Raw genomic sequence first — 16,790 nt, forward strand, 5'->3', positions numbered from 1 at the left:
TTCTATTGCTTAATACTGTTTTGAAACCTTTTGTTTCTAGACAAACAGATAATATTACCCTGAATCATTAGCAATACGTTTTTAGGGACAATAAGACATTTGGTGAGTACCCTTCATTGTGGTTGTCTCTCCAGCATTTTGCCTTGCTATGATTAACTGAGCATTGCATCTGGACATGAAGCTCAGAATGACACCCATCTCATCCTGATATTGTCAGTTTCACCAGTATCCACATTATCTAAATTTCTTCTACGTGTTTATGACTAACTAATGGATTGTGTTGTAAGGAAATATGTTTTGACTACATATCAATCAGTTCTAGACCTCCTTGTTGTTGATTCTACAATTCCATGATTCTGTGATAAATGTGTTAGCAGACTGTGCAGATGACTAGCTTATATTTCCACGATGATCACAAGTAGTGGGGAATACCATGGGGGACTGATAGTATATTTATAACATTAGAATTAGTTGATTGTGGCTTTTGATTAAAAATCATTAAACCTTCCGTATATGCTATTCTTTTGCTTGGGATTGATAAAAGACATGATATTCTGCTTTCTTGTATAGGGCTGCATGATTAATTACCAGAGGTTTTGTGACTTTTACCTTGTAAAACAGATCTTAGTCAGTGTACTAGACTGAATGCTTCCCATTGTTATATGGAAATGTGTGTTTATACACTCAATTTCAAATGTGCTTTTAGGTAAATGGATCAATATAACCTCTCTGGTTAAAACTTGACAAAGGCTTGCATGAGAACATAGGCATTTGATATAATGTACATATTGGCATGGTGAAAATCAAGATATCCATATTGTATAAGATGCTACATCTGCTTTCTGCTGTCCCCCTTTCCTATTTATTGAAATGGGATAATGTTCTAGGAAGTAGGAAAGAAGATGATGGTCTTTTTGACATTTAACTTTAGCAGAAAATCATCAAATAAAAAGATACCTCCTGAGAAATGGAGTTCAGAACACAGCTAAGGTAAAAGCAATTGCTTTTCTAGGGCAATGTAGGTTTTTGTAGTATTTTTTAGTATTTCTTGCAGCATTGGTTCCCCCCACATCCCCCACCCCCCTCCACTACCCCCCCCCCCCCGTTTTTTTTCTTGTTTTCTTTCTTGTTTTCTTTCTTTCTTTCTTGTTTTCTTTCTTTCTTTCTTTCTTTCTTTCTTTCTTTCTTTCTTTCTTTCTTTCTTTCTTTCTTTCTTTCTTTCTTTCTTTCTTTCTTTCTTTCTTTCTTTCTTTCTTTCTTTCTTTCTTTCTTTCTTTCTTTCTTTCTTTCTTTCTTTCTTTCTTTCTTCCTTTCTTTCTTCCTTTCTTTCTTCCTTTCTCTCTTCCTTTCTCTCTTCCTTTCTCTCTTCCTTTCTCTCTTCCTTTCTCTCTTCCTTTCTCTCTTCCTTTCTCTCTTTCTCTCTTCCTTTCTTTCTCTCTTTCTTTCTCTCTTTCTTTCTCTCTTTCTTTCTCTCTTTCTTTCTTTCTTTCTTTCTTTCTTTCTTTCTTTCTTTCTTTCTTTCTTTCTTTCTTTCTTTCTTTCTTTCTTTCTTTATTTCTTTCTTTCTTTATTTCTTTCTTTCTCTCTTTCTTTCTCTCTTTCTTTCTCTCTTTCTTTCTCTCTTTCTTTCTCTCTTTCTCTCTCTCTCTCTTTCTCTCTCTCTCTCTTTCTCTCTCTCTCTCTCTTTTTCCCCCCTTTACTTTTGCAAGACTGCTACAAACAAATAATATTCTGTGATTTTTATGTACACTTCAATGTGATGCAACTTTTTTTGCCCTTTGTTGAAAAGTCATCTTTCACTTTGCACAGAAGTAAGGCACAAATTCCTGCATACCACCTTCCATGCACAGGAACAGTCAATCAGTCAAGGCACACAATATTGAAAGAGGTTAAATGTCCTCTGCACACTGTCATAATTCACCAAATATATCAGGCAATAAAATCCCGTGATAACTCACTTTTCATGACAAATCTTGTAATGAGAAGTGAAAATGGGACAAATTCATCTATTCACTTGACATAGATTGTAACTAGAAGGAGAAAAACTAGCCCAGAATTAACCCATTCTCGTAATGATCACACAGCTGAAAACTGATGTTACTCTTTGGCTATATTCCTGAATGGTGTTTCTCAGTTTTATTTGCCTTCTTTTATTCCCAAATACCTTTCTATCTGCATCAAAAAAGAACAGTAACTGCAAGGGAATGGAAGAAAAGAAAGACTTGTAAGCATCTATCTAGCTATTTAAGACTATTTCTGTGGAATAGAAAAACAGTACAGATACCTGTTGAAATTAACTGCACAGTTGAACCAATACTGCCTGGTAGGTATTCCACCTTGAAAGAAAACTTCCTTTTGGTTCTAGAGCATTTAACTTACTAAACTCACATGTTTTCTACTCCTCAAACCAGATATTTAGTCTCTCTTTTATGGAAAAACTCATGGATAAGGAACACATGGTACACTTGAAGATGAACTGAAAGAGAAGAAAATGAAAGAAACTGAATAGTTCTTCAAAAAGCCTTCAAAAAGATGGTCTCGTGATATAAGAGTTTATTGCCATATCCTAAGATTAATATGGTTTTACTACTTGGGTAGATGGCAGAAATAAATAAATAAATAAATAAATAAATAAATAAGAAAAGAAAACAACAGATAATCAAAGTACATTTTTCATATATTTGCAAGAAGGTATCTTCACTGAAGGTACTGTATAAAAAAACTAATTCTAAAAGCTGTATTCAAGCACTCTTATGAAGGGTCTGAGTGAATGAATAAATACAGGGCCTACATCACCTTGAGTACTACTAATATGAAGCCAAAGATACCATAGTTATATCTTAAAATAATTAAGTGTAACCATATATAGTATAGCACCAAAATATGGAAGCAAGAAAATGGTTAAACTATGGAAAACTATATGAAAGCTGAGGATTAAAAATATTTAGACTGTGATATCTCTGGCACATTCTGCAAAACTACATCATGTAGTATCAAAGTGACCTCTGCCCATCCTGTCACAACACATCAGCTTGTCTTTTGTCACTATGTCATTTGACAGCACGTTATGTGATGAAGCATGACATAATATGGAGGACAATCCAAAATTAAAAGGTAACCTTCTGTGACATTATATTGCATTAAGGCACCAATAATACAAGTAACTGATAACATTTTGATCTGTTCAAAGGATTAGAACAAATGTTTTCTATTGTTATGTGGGCACTTCTGTTTACAGATGATTGGGGCTAAAATGAGCATTTTAGTAAATGGACCAGAGTCCTGTTATTTTGTTTAGAAGAGATTTCTTCCTACATTGAGGATAATTTTGTCTCACAATATCTCTCACATCTTTTAGTTCCCCCGTACGGTGTTAGTAGCAAGATCTATTCTCCTATGAGTCTTTGTCATAAGGGAATGGAAGTAATTTGGTATCTGTTGTGCAACATATAAGAAACTTCTGAAGGAAAACCAGAGTAAAAGTCTTCCACTCTCTTGAGCTGGAGCTCTCCAGGAAGCAGAGCAACCTCTTCTATCTTCCATCATGCAGTTCAACAGTCATTATTATGGACGTAAGAAAACAAATAGAGGCAATTGGGCATAAATAATCAATATAGAGGGAATTTGTAGGCCAAAACTATTTTAGTTTGTTCTGAAAGATGCTATTGACAGCACTAATTAGTCTTACTCAGAATCATGTTATTACATTCATACTAACCAACCTCTAAGACCTAGCAGATAGTGAAGGAAGAAACATTAGGAATAACTATAAAAGCAAGAGATGGAAGATTTACTAATGAACACTGTAAAGAATACAGAACAAATTTTAAATGGAAGTGGGAAATCATAGAAAAATGTGCTTTAAAGTAACCTTTTCAAAGAAAAGAAGATATACACACATTTGAAAGCACCAATGTGATTTATATATATAATTATGTATATATAAATATAAAACTTATAAAAACGTATATATTTATATATATATATAATTATATATATAAATTATAATTATAAAGATAAATTAATAGAATTAATAATTATTAATAGAATTATAAAGATGGTGATGCCCAGAAGAAAAAAAAGAAGTGTACTGTGGACACATGCAGTCATTACTTATGCTTAATCAAGTCTTTGTTACACTAAGAGTAAATTATGCATTATTTTAAAATTCTGTGTTTTTTGTTGTTGTTTTTTTGTTTGTTTGCCTGTTTCAAGTATGATACAGAACACTGGGAAAGAATATTCTGTCATGAAATGTTACATTAATTTTCAATTTCCTTCTGGATTTTCCTGTCACAGTTTTTCAGGTTTTTTTGATTGTTTGTTTTGTTTTGTTTTTGTTTGTTTGTTTGTTTTTAAATATTATTTTTTATTTTTTACTTTTTGCTTTTCTTTTTCTTACATACATTAGTTCTTCCAGACATAGTTAATTACCTTTCATGTCTGGTTTTACCTAGATAGTTTGAGGTCCCCAATACCATCCTGTCTGTTTAACCTCGCTATGCTGTCCCAAACTTTATCATCCTCTTCCCATTTCAAATCTAATCTAAAGCCCTGCCAGTAAACCCTTCTATCTTTTCCACAATTATCATCTTTCATCTTTGAGAAAGGTGAACCCCATCTGATGTCTGCAAGCCTAGTATAAGTAGGTCACTGTTGTGAAAAATACCCAAAGTGTGTTGTCAGGGCCAGTCATGAAGTCAACTGTTCATAGATTGGATCCTTCCACTCTTTTTCACTGTCCTTACAACCTGCAGGAGGGTAAGACAACAAGACTGCCTTCAAACCCTTCACCAGAAATCTTAAGGCTCTGAAGACTCTATTGATGGCCTCTGAACTACATATAACTGATTTGTCACCTCCTGTGTGAAAAAGCATTAGCAGACTATGATCTGTTGGCTATACAAGTCTGGGCAGTTTCCTGATGACATATGTTACTCAAGCCAGTAGACTTCATTAAGAAGAGGATCTTCCCAACATATTAGGCATTCACTTCATTGTGGGGAGGAGTGACCTACAGTTAGTATCTGCCTCTTCTTGTGTCTAAATGTAGCTTTAGTGCTGAAGGAAGGCTTTTGTGCTTCTGGATTTGTTGGTTTTTCTAATATAAGCAGGCATTCCACATCCAGATCCCTGTACCTGTAGTACAGAATGACGGAGTAGTTTTGCTTGCAGTCCAGAGCACAAACTTGTGTCCACACACTACTTTCCTTTGAGTTGTAGTTACATGCAGCATTAAATAAATAAATAAAAACAGTTTTCATACTTTTTTCCCCCTCTTTTGTTTTGTTTAATATAGAGCATTCATGTGTAGCAGTCAAACAATCAAGACAAGAATGAATCTTTTCACATCAACAAAATGAGTGTTCATTATTTTTTTAGCCCCCTGGCTGAGCTACCAAGGCAGACATTTTAGGCAATGGCACCTTGTAAATGGTTTTATATTGAGGTTCAGTTTTAGCTGATAGATTTATTCACGTGATAATTCTTCTTTGTTCAAACATTTTAAATTAATCAGTTAACTAACATTTAATAATTAATAAGAACTAGGCAAGCATGAACTAAAAGTCACCCCTCCTTTAATTAAATTTGTTGGGATTCATGCACCTATACTCTTTGGTTTTTCATTCTTAATAAAGTTAACAAACTCTTTAATAATGGAAACAAAAACATGCTGGTAAATCGTAGTAACAATGGCATTGTCAGTTCACAAACTGTTAACTGTAGATTCTTTTTTGCTGTTTTGTTGTTCTTTGTATTTGTAAATAATCTTCTGTTGATGAAGAGGAATTGGAAGTAAAATATTTATCACTGTGAAGTAGAACACTTGCTTTTTTTGGTATTTAGTGAGATATTATTAGGGGTATACTACAGGCCACCTGATCAAAGGGAGGCTGCTGATGAGGCTTTCTTGCTCCAGATGCGTGAGGCATCTAGCTCACAGGCTCTTGTCCTGGTGGGGGACTTCAACCATCCGGACATCTGTTGGGAAAACCACACGGCGAGCTGCAAGAGCTCCAGAAGGCTCTTGGAATCCATTGATGATAGCTTTCTGGTTCAGGTATTGGACAGACCGACCAGAGGTCAAGCGTTGCTGGACCTGCTGCTCACCAACGCTGAGGAGATCATCAAAGGCGTCAAGGTTGGAGGATGCCTGGGCTCCAGCGATCATGCTCTGGTTGAGTTTGTGATCTCAAGCGATGTGGGCCTGGCAAAGAGCAGGACCAGGATGCTGAACTTTAGAAGAGCTGACTTCAAGCTTCTCAATGGAATGCTGGCCAAGATCCCCTGGTGCGCTGCTCTCAAAGACAAGGACGTTGAGGAGAGCTGGCTACTGTTCAAGGATGCCCTCCTGGCAGCACAAGAGGTCTCCATTCCCCTGATTAAGAAAGAGGGCAGGAGAGGTAGAAAACCGGCATGGCTCAGCAAGGACCTGCTAAGAGAACTGAGGGTGAAGAAAGGGGTGTACAAGCTCTGGAAACAAGGCTGTGTCACCCGGGAAGAATACAGGGATGCCGTCCGAACTTGCAGACGTGGGATCAGGAAAGCCAAGGCGCAGGCAGAACTGAACTTGGCGAGGGACGTGAAAAACAATAAGAAAACCTTCTACAGGTACATTGGCCAGAAGAGACAGGCCAAAATGGGCGTACCTACTCTGGTAAATTTAAAAGGAGAAATGGCTTCAACAGATGAAGAGAAAGCTGAGGTGCTGAATGAGTTCTTCACCACGGTCTTCACTGGTGGCCAGGATTCTAGTCTTTTTCACGTCCCTAAGTCTTGCACCCCCATACCTCCATGTGGGGACCAAGGAGGTAAATCCCTCCCCACTGTAAGGGTAGAGCAAGTCCGAGAGTGCCTCCTTAGACTGAATGAGTATAAGTCTATGGGGCCAGATGGCGTGCATCCCAGGGTCCTGAAGGAGCTGGCTGAGGTGGTTGCCGAGTCGCTCTCCATCATATTTGAGAAGTCGTGGCTGTCAGGTTAGGTCCCGGATGATTGGAGGAAGGGTCACGTTACTCCCATTTACAAGAAGGGGAGCAGGGAGGACCCGGGGAACTACAGGCCGGTGAGTCTCACCTCCGTGCCTGGGAAGATTATGGAACAGATCCTCCTGGACAACATGCTTGATCACATAAAGAACGAGCATGTGATCCGAGACAGCCAGCATGGCTTCACCAGGGGAAGGTCATGCTTAACTAATCTTGTGGCCTTCTATGATGGAGTGACGGCATTGGTGGATGAAGGGAAGGCGACCGATGTCATTTACCTGGACCTGAGCAAGGCCTTTGACATGGTCCCCCATCACATCCTCATCTCCAAATTGGAGGGAAGTGGATTTGATGGGTGGACAACTAGATGGATAAGCAATTGGTTGAAAGGCCGCAGACAGAGGGTGGTGGTCAATGGCTCTATGTCCAGGTGGAGGCCGGTAACGAGCGGTGTCCCTCAAGGGTCTGTCTTGGGACCGGTGCTCTTTAACATCTTTATTAATGACATCGATGAGGGAATGGAGTGCACCCTCAGCAAGTTTGCTGATGACACCAAGCTGAGTGGTGCAGTCGATACGGTGGAGGGAACGGATGCCATTCAGAGGGACCTTAACAGGCTGGAAAGCTGGGCTCGGGTGAACCTATTGAGGTTCAACATGGCAAAGTGCAAGGTTTTGCACTTGGGCCGGAAGAACCCCAGGCACCTGTACAGGCTGGGAGGAGTTGTCCTTGAGAGCAGCTCGGCAGAAAAAGACCTAGGGGTCCTGATAGATGAGAAACTTAACATGAGCCAGCAGTGTGCTCTGGCAGCCCGGAAAGCAAATGGGATCCTGGGCTCCATCAGGAGAGGGGTGGTCAGCAGGGATAGGGAGGTGATTGTCCCTCTCTACTCAGCTCTTGTGAGGCCCCATCTGGAGTACTGTGTCCAGGTGTGGAGCCCTCAGTACAAAAAAGATATGGAGATTTTGGAAAGGGTCCAGAGGAGGGCCACAAAGATGATCAGGGGGCTGGAGCACCTCCCCTATGAGGACAGGCTGAGGGAGTTGGGTTTGTTCAGCCTGGAGAAGAGAAGGTTGCGGGGTGACCTCATTGCAGCCTTTCAATACCTGAAGGGAACTTACTCCCCAGGAGGGGAGTAAACTCTTCGAAAGGGCTGATAATAGCAGGACTAGGGGAAATGGTTTTAAGTTGAAGGAGGGAAGATTTAGGTTGGATGTCAGGGGAAAGTTCTTTACTAAAAGAGTAGTTAGGTCCTGGAACAGGCTGCCCAGTGAGGTTGTGGATGCCCCGTCCTTGGAGGTGTTCAAGACCAGGTTGGACGGGGCCCTGGGCAACCTGATCTAGTAAATGTGTATGTTTGGTGGCCCTGCTAGGCAGGGGGGTTGGAACTACATGATCCTTGAGGTCCCTTCCAACCCGGGTAATTCTGTGATTCTGTGATTCTGTGATTATGCATTTCAAAGCAAGACAATATGGGCTCAAAAGTAGTGCTTCCTATTTTCACATGTTGGGCCACAATGTCACCGGTGTCCTGCATGTGGAAAAAATTACATCTATTGACATTCATTGATGCTTACTCAGCATTTAAGGAGAGTAAACTGTGGGTGAAATGATGAGGTGGTGAGTGATGTATTTCAGCAGTGTCAGTAGCAGTATGAATTGTAAACCACATTCTAAATGACCACAAACAGCCTTCACATCAAAAAGTGAAGAGTGACTGGATCACTTCTGCAGGAATCAGCTAATGATGGTGACAGTGTTGAAAAATAGTGTTGTATAGGCGCCAGATTTCTCTATCAAATAGTGTTCCTGGGCTCCTACTATCTGTTGAAGTTACCATGGAAGCAATACACTGGAAGGAAAGGATGCCATTCACAGGGACCTCCACAGACTTAAAAGGTTGTCCAGGGTGAAACTATTGAGGTTCAACCAGCAAAGTGAAACGTTTTGCACTTGGACCAGAGGAATCCCAGGCATACATACAGACTGGGAGGATCATTCATTGAGACTGGCCTAGCAGAGAAGGACATGGGGATCCTGGTAGATGAAAAACTGAACATGAGCCAGCAGATCACAAAGCAAATAGTATCCTGGATTACATCAGAAGAGGGGTGGCCAGCAGGGACAGGGAAGCGATTGTCCCCCTCTACTTTGCCCTTATGAGGCTTTATCTGGAATATTGAGTCCAGGGTTGTGGCCCCCAATAAAAGACGGGGAGCTGTTGGAGAGGGTCCAGAGGAAGACCACAAAGATGCTCGGGGGCTGGAGCACCCCTTCTACAAAGACAGGCTGAGGGAGCTGGCCTTGTTCAGCCTAGACAAGAGAAGGCTGTCTGCAGGGTGGCCTAGATGCAGTATTTCAGTACCTAAAGGGGTCTATAAACAGGAGGGGAGTAAATTCTTTGAAAGTGTAGATAACAGCAGGACAAGGAGAAATGGTTTTAAGTTGAGAGAGGGAAGATTTAGGTTGGATTACAGGGAGAAGTTCTTTCTACCAAGAGAGTGGTGAGGGGCTAGAACAGGTTGATCAGAGAAGCTATGGATGCCCCATCCCGGGGGTGTTCAAGGCTGGGTTGGATGGGGCCCTGGGCAACATGGTCTGATTTTAAATGTGGAGGCTGGTGGCCTTGCCTGTGGTGGTGGGGGTTGGGACTTGATTATCCTTGAGGCCCTTTCCAACCTGGGCCATTCTGTGCTTCTGTGATTCAGTGAATATGTTAACAGTACTGTTAGCTAATTCCATATTGGTTGATGAAGCATTCACCGATTCTTTTCCATGGGATTACATATTTCAGTGATCTCTGAATGTCCCATTCTGATTTTGTTAACTCTTTTAATGAACTGGTATGTAATTTACTCTTATTATATTTTGTTTTATTTTATTCTATTTATTTATGTATTTTTATTGCAGGTCCACACAGACAGACACTGCACCTATCATAGAGCTACCAGTATTCCAGAATACTTGAGATCCCATCTGATGCCCACTGTAAGCAGAGGAAAAGTGTCCAGATACTGCAGAAGCTGAAGTAAGAATATGTTATGTAAAAAACATTACATACGTTAAAACTCTTTTAAAGGACCACATAAAATTCATCGTAAGCCTGAGATGGTAGAACAAGCAGCTAATCAAAATAAGTTTCATAATTGGCTAGGCAATGAAATAGCAAATGTAAACATGCTATGACTGACAGGTTGTCATAACATACTTGAGCTCAAATGTGAATTGATTAGTGAACTGATTATTGCCAGATTCTGGAGATTATGAAATTTAGTGGAAGTCTTTCATTTACAAATTCTGTCATAAATACAGCTGGTCACAATATATACCTTTATTTCTAAACAAATTGAAAAGCAATGTTTCCTGGTAAAAATTGACCATGGAAAATCCAACTTACCAAAGTACTGTTGGTGGAATTGATTTCACTTTCTGATGTGAAGTTTATAAACTTCAGTATTATAAATTAATAAAGTTGGAACCTCAATTCCAATTCAAAAAGCAATAATTTCAAGCAGAAATATTTCAAATATACTTATTTGTTAGAATATGCACCAAGCTATCTAATGAGCAAGCATATTAGCAAGACTTAGTCCCAGATGAACTATAAACAGCCAAGGGAACATTTGTTATAGGGTTAGATAGCTTTAAAACGATCTCTGAGCTTTTTGCCAACTCCCTGGCCTGTTTCACAGGAATAAACACTGCTTCCTCCCAACCCAACAGTGTCCTTTTGGCAGTCTTTCTCTATAGATGTCTTTTGTCTTAAGGTGTCTGAAGTGGCGAAGGGATGCAGACACGACTCTGTGTAGGTGCATGGCTTACAGTAATGATTAATGAGATTTTCAATTTGCTTTTCAATTTTCCCATTTTCCACTCTATGAATCTAAATAATTGAAAAAGTTTTGTGAATTACGAATCTCAATGAAACCTGTGTACACAATAATCATATAATTATCCAAGTCTTTGTACTGTTATCTTTGATACAGTAATTGGAATTTCTTTTGCACTCTGTATACTTATTGTATTCCAAAGAGAAGGAGAATCTCTTTATTTAACATTTCTTTATTTTATTTTATTTTTCATCTCTCCCTCAATATATATATATACTTTCAAATGTCAGAATAGGTAAAATCTTTTTGTATTTTTTAGAACATCACTATCCAGAAGAGTTACAGAAGAGTACTTTCTGGGAATCAGTGAATGCAAATTTTATCCATCTATTTATCTATCTAAATGTCTATCTTTATCTATCTATCTATCTATCTATCTATCTATCTATCTATCTATCTATCTATCTATCTATCTATCATCTACCCATCCATCTACCTGTCTATCCGTCTTTCCAATAATATTTGACATAGCACAGGGAGCATGCAAATGAGAGGTGAAAATATTAACAACATTTAAAGAATCATGAGAAACTCACTGGAAACTCAGTGCATGAATAGGAGATCACTTCTACAGAACAGGACATACTCTTGATCTCCCAAAGGTGTGTTGGAACTCCCTTTGCTTTGCCATATATGAGTACACACACACACACACACACACAAAGGATAATTTATGTCATAAAACATGTCATGGAAGAAATAAGAACCCTGTAACAACACAGATTAGATACTGATACAGTCCCTTTCTTTTTTATATACTTGACTGTGACTCAAGAGCAATATCTGTTTCTGTGGATGATCAGCACAGTTGATTCAAGTTTATGATACTTTATTAATTTTCTTAAAACTTTGGAATAATTACTAAAAAATCATAAGTGTTAAGTGAATCTGAAATAATACTTTCCTATTTCCACACCCTGTCCCACCCGATGTTTTACATGAAAGATGATAAAAAGAAGATGATAAAATAATTGCTTTCTGTAGAATAGAGTCAGTTTTTTTGCAAGATGAGGATCCCAAAACACTTGAGAAGAAAATAAATAAGTAAATAAAAGAACAACTTTTCATACACTCGAGTGGTTCTAGCAGAAAATTCAGTGTCACTTTTACTTTCACGTGTAAATTTGAAGAACAGAACTTGAAAGAAAGAATATAAAATACTACAAGATTGTCTGTCTGGGAAAAAGCTGATGGTAGCAAATTATTAATCAACATAAACTCACACTTATCTCTGAATTATTGAGCACAAAACTAAAACCTTTGAGACACTTAAATAATCTATTACCTGCTAAGCCTTCATTAGAAAATTAGTTCATGACATGTAATGATCTTGCCTATACTTTTCAATTCCTGTTTAAACAGAAATTGAGTAACAGCTTCTTAATGTTCACTACTGAAGGTAAACTAAATCTTTAATCAACGTCTGGTGCAACTATTTTAATATTGTTATTTAACTGAGGTTATGCAAAATGGAATAATAAATGAAAAATAGAGAAAAAATACACCTTCTTTCTTTTATATTTAACATAACTACTACATTAGAAAACAAACAAAACAACAACAACAACTGCAGGTAACTGTTTTCTAGACCTTCGAGTAATGTTAAATCATTTTGAGAATCTCTCATAATGTTCCTTCTTATTTTTTTCTAACTGAAGTCTGTTATTCTTACAAGTGCACCAAAGCTTGCTTCCCCACTCTTTTTCTCAAGCAGGTACAGCTTGAGGTTTGTTCTCCTTTGCCTTCTGCTATACCTATTTTTTAATAAATTTACTAAAAATGTTTTGAATCAGACTTGTATTTCCATTTCAATCTAAGTTTCAACTTTCATATTTTCCAATTCTTTTGATTTAATGATATCTCACTTTTAAGGTTTGTTTTTAACCCTGGATACAAGAACACAGCTCAGGAGCTTGTTATGACATTCACAGCCTCTCTGAGGGACTGATCCAACCTTTTCCTTTCACATTCACATCATTTATCTTAGATTAATAACTTACTGTTTGATTTGATTTCTTGTTTTCCTTTTTTCTTTTTCTTTTTATTTTTTTTTTTAATTTTTATTTATTTATTTATTTATTTATTTTAAATATTTCTAGGATGAAGCTAAGTATGGACTATTACTGTTCTCTTTTATCCCTTTTCTCTTGGTCTCTTCTAAATGATTCTAGAATAGATTCTCATTTCTGAATTATTTTTTTACACTGGACACCCTCTTTTTTTTGTTTTGTTTTGGTTTGTTTTTTGTTTTGTTTTGTTTTCCTAACCAGGAACATTCTACACTCCTTTTTGAATCTAAGACATCTCAAGATTTCTCCACATCTTTTAGCCAGCTATGTGTTGTTTAGCTTGCTTACTATAGAATATTGAAGTAGATTAGATAAGCTTAGCAAATCCATACATCAGAGGCAAAGCTTCCCATAGACAGTGCAGATGCAGAAGCAGATACTTAGTTCACTTCTAAAAGTATGCAACTCATTCATTAGAATTCACCTATCTACATTTTCACAGATAACACTAGTTATAGATACATCCTAAAGTGTTGTTTTTTTGTTTTTGTTTTTTTTTTGTATATGTGAGATGTGGGTGATAACTTACCGAGTGTAAAATCATCTGCAACAGCAGCCCTTGAAAAGATTCATGGCCCATCTCATGTAGTAAATTTAACAGATCATACTAGTGTTAAATAAACCTCTGTGACTTTTGGTAGGTCCTGCAAAATGTTCATTGGAGGAATCAGGGACATGCTTTTACATCTGCAACTCATCTTCCCATTTCACATTTGTGTTGCATATTTACTGCCACGTGGTCATCACTCATCCTTCTCTGAGTGTCATGGAATGTGTTATGTGTCTTTCTTGTTACATTAGACCAGGGGCCTAGTGCAGAACATAATCTTATCAAAGATATTCACAATCACTGATATTATATCCAAGGTGTTTAATATCCCACATTCATAATATATGAATCACTGCCTGATGTACCTGAATGAGTACTGTGGTTGAGACTGCGGTCTCAAATGTGAAAGGGATTTTTAAACTATTGTTAAATGTCTTAAGTGAAAATTTTCCCCCAAACTTTCTTAAAATAAACTCTAGGAACAACCTTTTAAAACATTTATGACTGAAATCTCACGCTTCAGTCCATGATCAAGATTCTTTCTCTTTAAATTACATTTTCTAAGTAAGTGTATTAAAAAAAATAATAATAATAAAATAAATAAATAATAAATAAATAAAATAAAATGGAACACTGCAAAAAAAATAAAACAGTTGATAATATCTCACTCCTCCTTTTGTGGGAATGAGCCACATGTGACAGATGGTGAACATTTTGCTCACTGTACTACAGGAAACCACCCAGACAATACGTCACTGAAAGTCACATAAACATATAAACTGAAAGCGGTGAAAATAAATAATATCACTGAATTAGGAATATAAACTCAAGGCAATGTAGATTATTGCCTGGGTAGAAATAGGTCAAACCTGAGTACACCTCACTTCTAATACTTGTTATGAAACAACTTTTTTATATTTTTGAGGAGTGAGACCGTTAAATTTCAACAAGTTAATCTAATGGTTTTCTGTTTAACCTGCAAGATTTTGTAGTGCTATTATTCAACTTCATTTATGCATTTACAGAAGACTGTACTGTATTTCTTAATTTCTTGTGATTCTCAGATGTTAAACAGACTTGACATAGGTATCCTCTGCCATTACTGAAATTATTTACAACTGTAGAGCTTTTCCTGCAATCTAGTTATGTCTCCAGATGGTGATTGACTGTAAAAAAGTCTTGTATGAAGCAATTAATGAATATCATTTTCATCACTGTCTTTCTTAAACCAGAGATGCAGCTGGTAAGAAATTAGCCACAAAGGATTTCACTTCGTCGTCTTATTATTTCTGAATCTACTTAACAGATTTTTATCTTGATACCATTCACAGTCTCCCTAATTTATCTCTGTCTATTATGGACACTCTTGATTAAGCTTCTATTATTCTCTGTTTCTACAAATGCTTTGCTTTGTTTAAACAGACCACATACAACAAAAAAAAAAAAAAAAAAAGAAAAGAAAAAGAAATGACTGGAATGAATACTGCATTTTCTACCTACACACTCTAACCCTAACCAATGGTCTGCTGTAAATTTCACCTTCTTTGGAACTTTATATGGATATATCTTAGCTTTTAAAATAGTTCAGATGGAGAAGAATTCAGTTGTCACAAACTAAAATGATTTAACATCTGATGTAGTCCATTTTTCTTTTACCAGCATAAAGAAAACAGTATACTAATATATGGTTTATTCTAGCATTCCTTTTAGTAAGCTACTCTTCTAGATTGATGGTGTAACTGCATCAATGGACAAGGGAAGAGACACCGACAAAATTTGTCTGAAGTTCAGTATGGTCTTTAACACAATACCCCACAACATCCTTCTGTCCAAACTGCAAAGACATGACTTTGATGGGTGGACTGTTCAGTGGATGAAGAACTGACTGCAAGATTGAATCCAGAGTGTGGTAGTCAATGGCTCAGTGCCTGGATGGAGATCAGCAATGAGTGTTGTCCATCATGAGTCAGTGCTGGAACCAATACTCTTTAATATCTTCATCAGTGACATCAATAGTGGAGTCAAGTGCATCCTCAAAAAGTTTGCTGATGACAACAAGCAATTTTGTCAACACACCAGAGGTATGTAATGCCATCTGGAGAGACCTGAATAAATTCTTGCATCTGGTTGTAGGCAACCTTCACTACTAATGCAAGCTAGAGAGAGATTCAGCTAACCTCACTCAGGTACTGAGGGGCTGCCTCTTGTTGACTATCTCGAGTTGTCCTTTCTAGAATGCTCATCATCTACCCCAGCATTACAGAGCAGACAGCCTGTCCTGCTCCACAGTGATGGATACCAGATTGAAGTAATTGACGTTAATAGTGATCTTTCATTTTTATTTTTATTTTTAATATTTCATCCTTCAGTGAAACTATCGTTGTTGTTACAAAAAGAAATAAAATAAAATAAAATAAAATAAAATAAAATAAAATAAAATAAAATAAAATAAAATAAAATAAAATAAAATAAAATAAAATAAAATAAAATAAAATAAAATAATCCTCATCATTACAGAAGTTTGACTAGTGGGAATTGGCTAGTGATCTCCATATAGAAGCTTCTCAAAGAGTCATGAACCCATGAGCCTGGTAGGACTGTGTGTCCCTTAGTCTCAGCAATAGAGACATGCATGTCTGCTTCTGTTTCTGCTTCTGCTTATCAGTCTTTTAATGGGGAAATAAACAAGCAGCAGAACCAGAAACTCATGAGTGATTCAAACTGTTAAGCATCATGAATTGCAAATTATGATGAGCTTGTATTCTTTGCAACAGCCTTAGAGCAAAATGAACAGTGCACTAAAATAAACTGTGTTCTTAGCTGCATAGAGATTTATTTGTCTCTATAAAGAGAATAAAGAGATTAATTCAAGGAAAACTTGTTCAATGATAAATCACAATAAAAAAGAGGGATAAATTTGCTGAAAGTTCCACTGTTGATAAAAAAATGCTCAAGAACATTAAAGTTATGTAGGAAACAAATTTACATACTCAGTCAAAGCAACAATTAAACTACAAAGACAAGCTCTATCAGCTTCTACAGAGGGTGGGAAATGGTTCTCTTCAGAATAGTCAATTTAGTGATCATTTCTCTGGGGCAAAATGTCCACTTAGTCATACAGATTTGGTTACTAAATATACACAATTCTTAGAGTACACAGTGCTTTTAAATATCAGACCCTCTCTCCACAGCAAATTTCCCCCAGGATACACTTGTAAACTGTACTCTTATTTAATTATGTGCTATTTAAATTCATATGATATTTTATTGCCAATGATTGTTCTATTAAAAA

At 37.1% G+C, this 16,790-nt stretch overlaps 1 protein-coding gene across 6 annotated transcripts in view; it reads right to left on the reverse strand.

Moving 5' to 3' along the window:
* RIT2 (Ras like without CAAX 2) overlaps positions 1–16,790 on the reverse strand; it is a 222,351-nt gene that overhangs the window by 100,479 nt on the left and 105,082 nt on the right. The gene's annotated exons all lie outside the window — the stretch shown is intronic.

This window comes from Coturnix japonica, chromosome Z (genome assembly GCF_054131305.1).
Source record: "Coturnix japonica strain WE chromosome Z, WE-NBRP24, whole genome shotgun sequence".
Taxonomy (NCBI): Eukaryota; Metazoa; Chordata; class Aves; order Galliformes; family Phasianidae; genus Coturnix; species Coturnix japonica.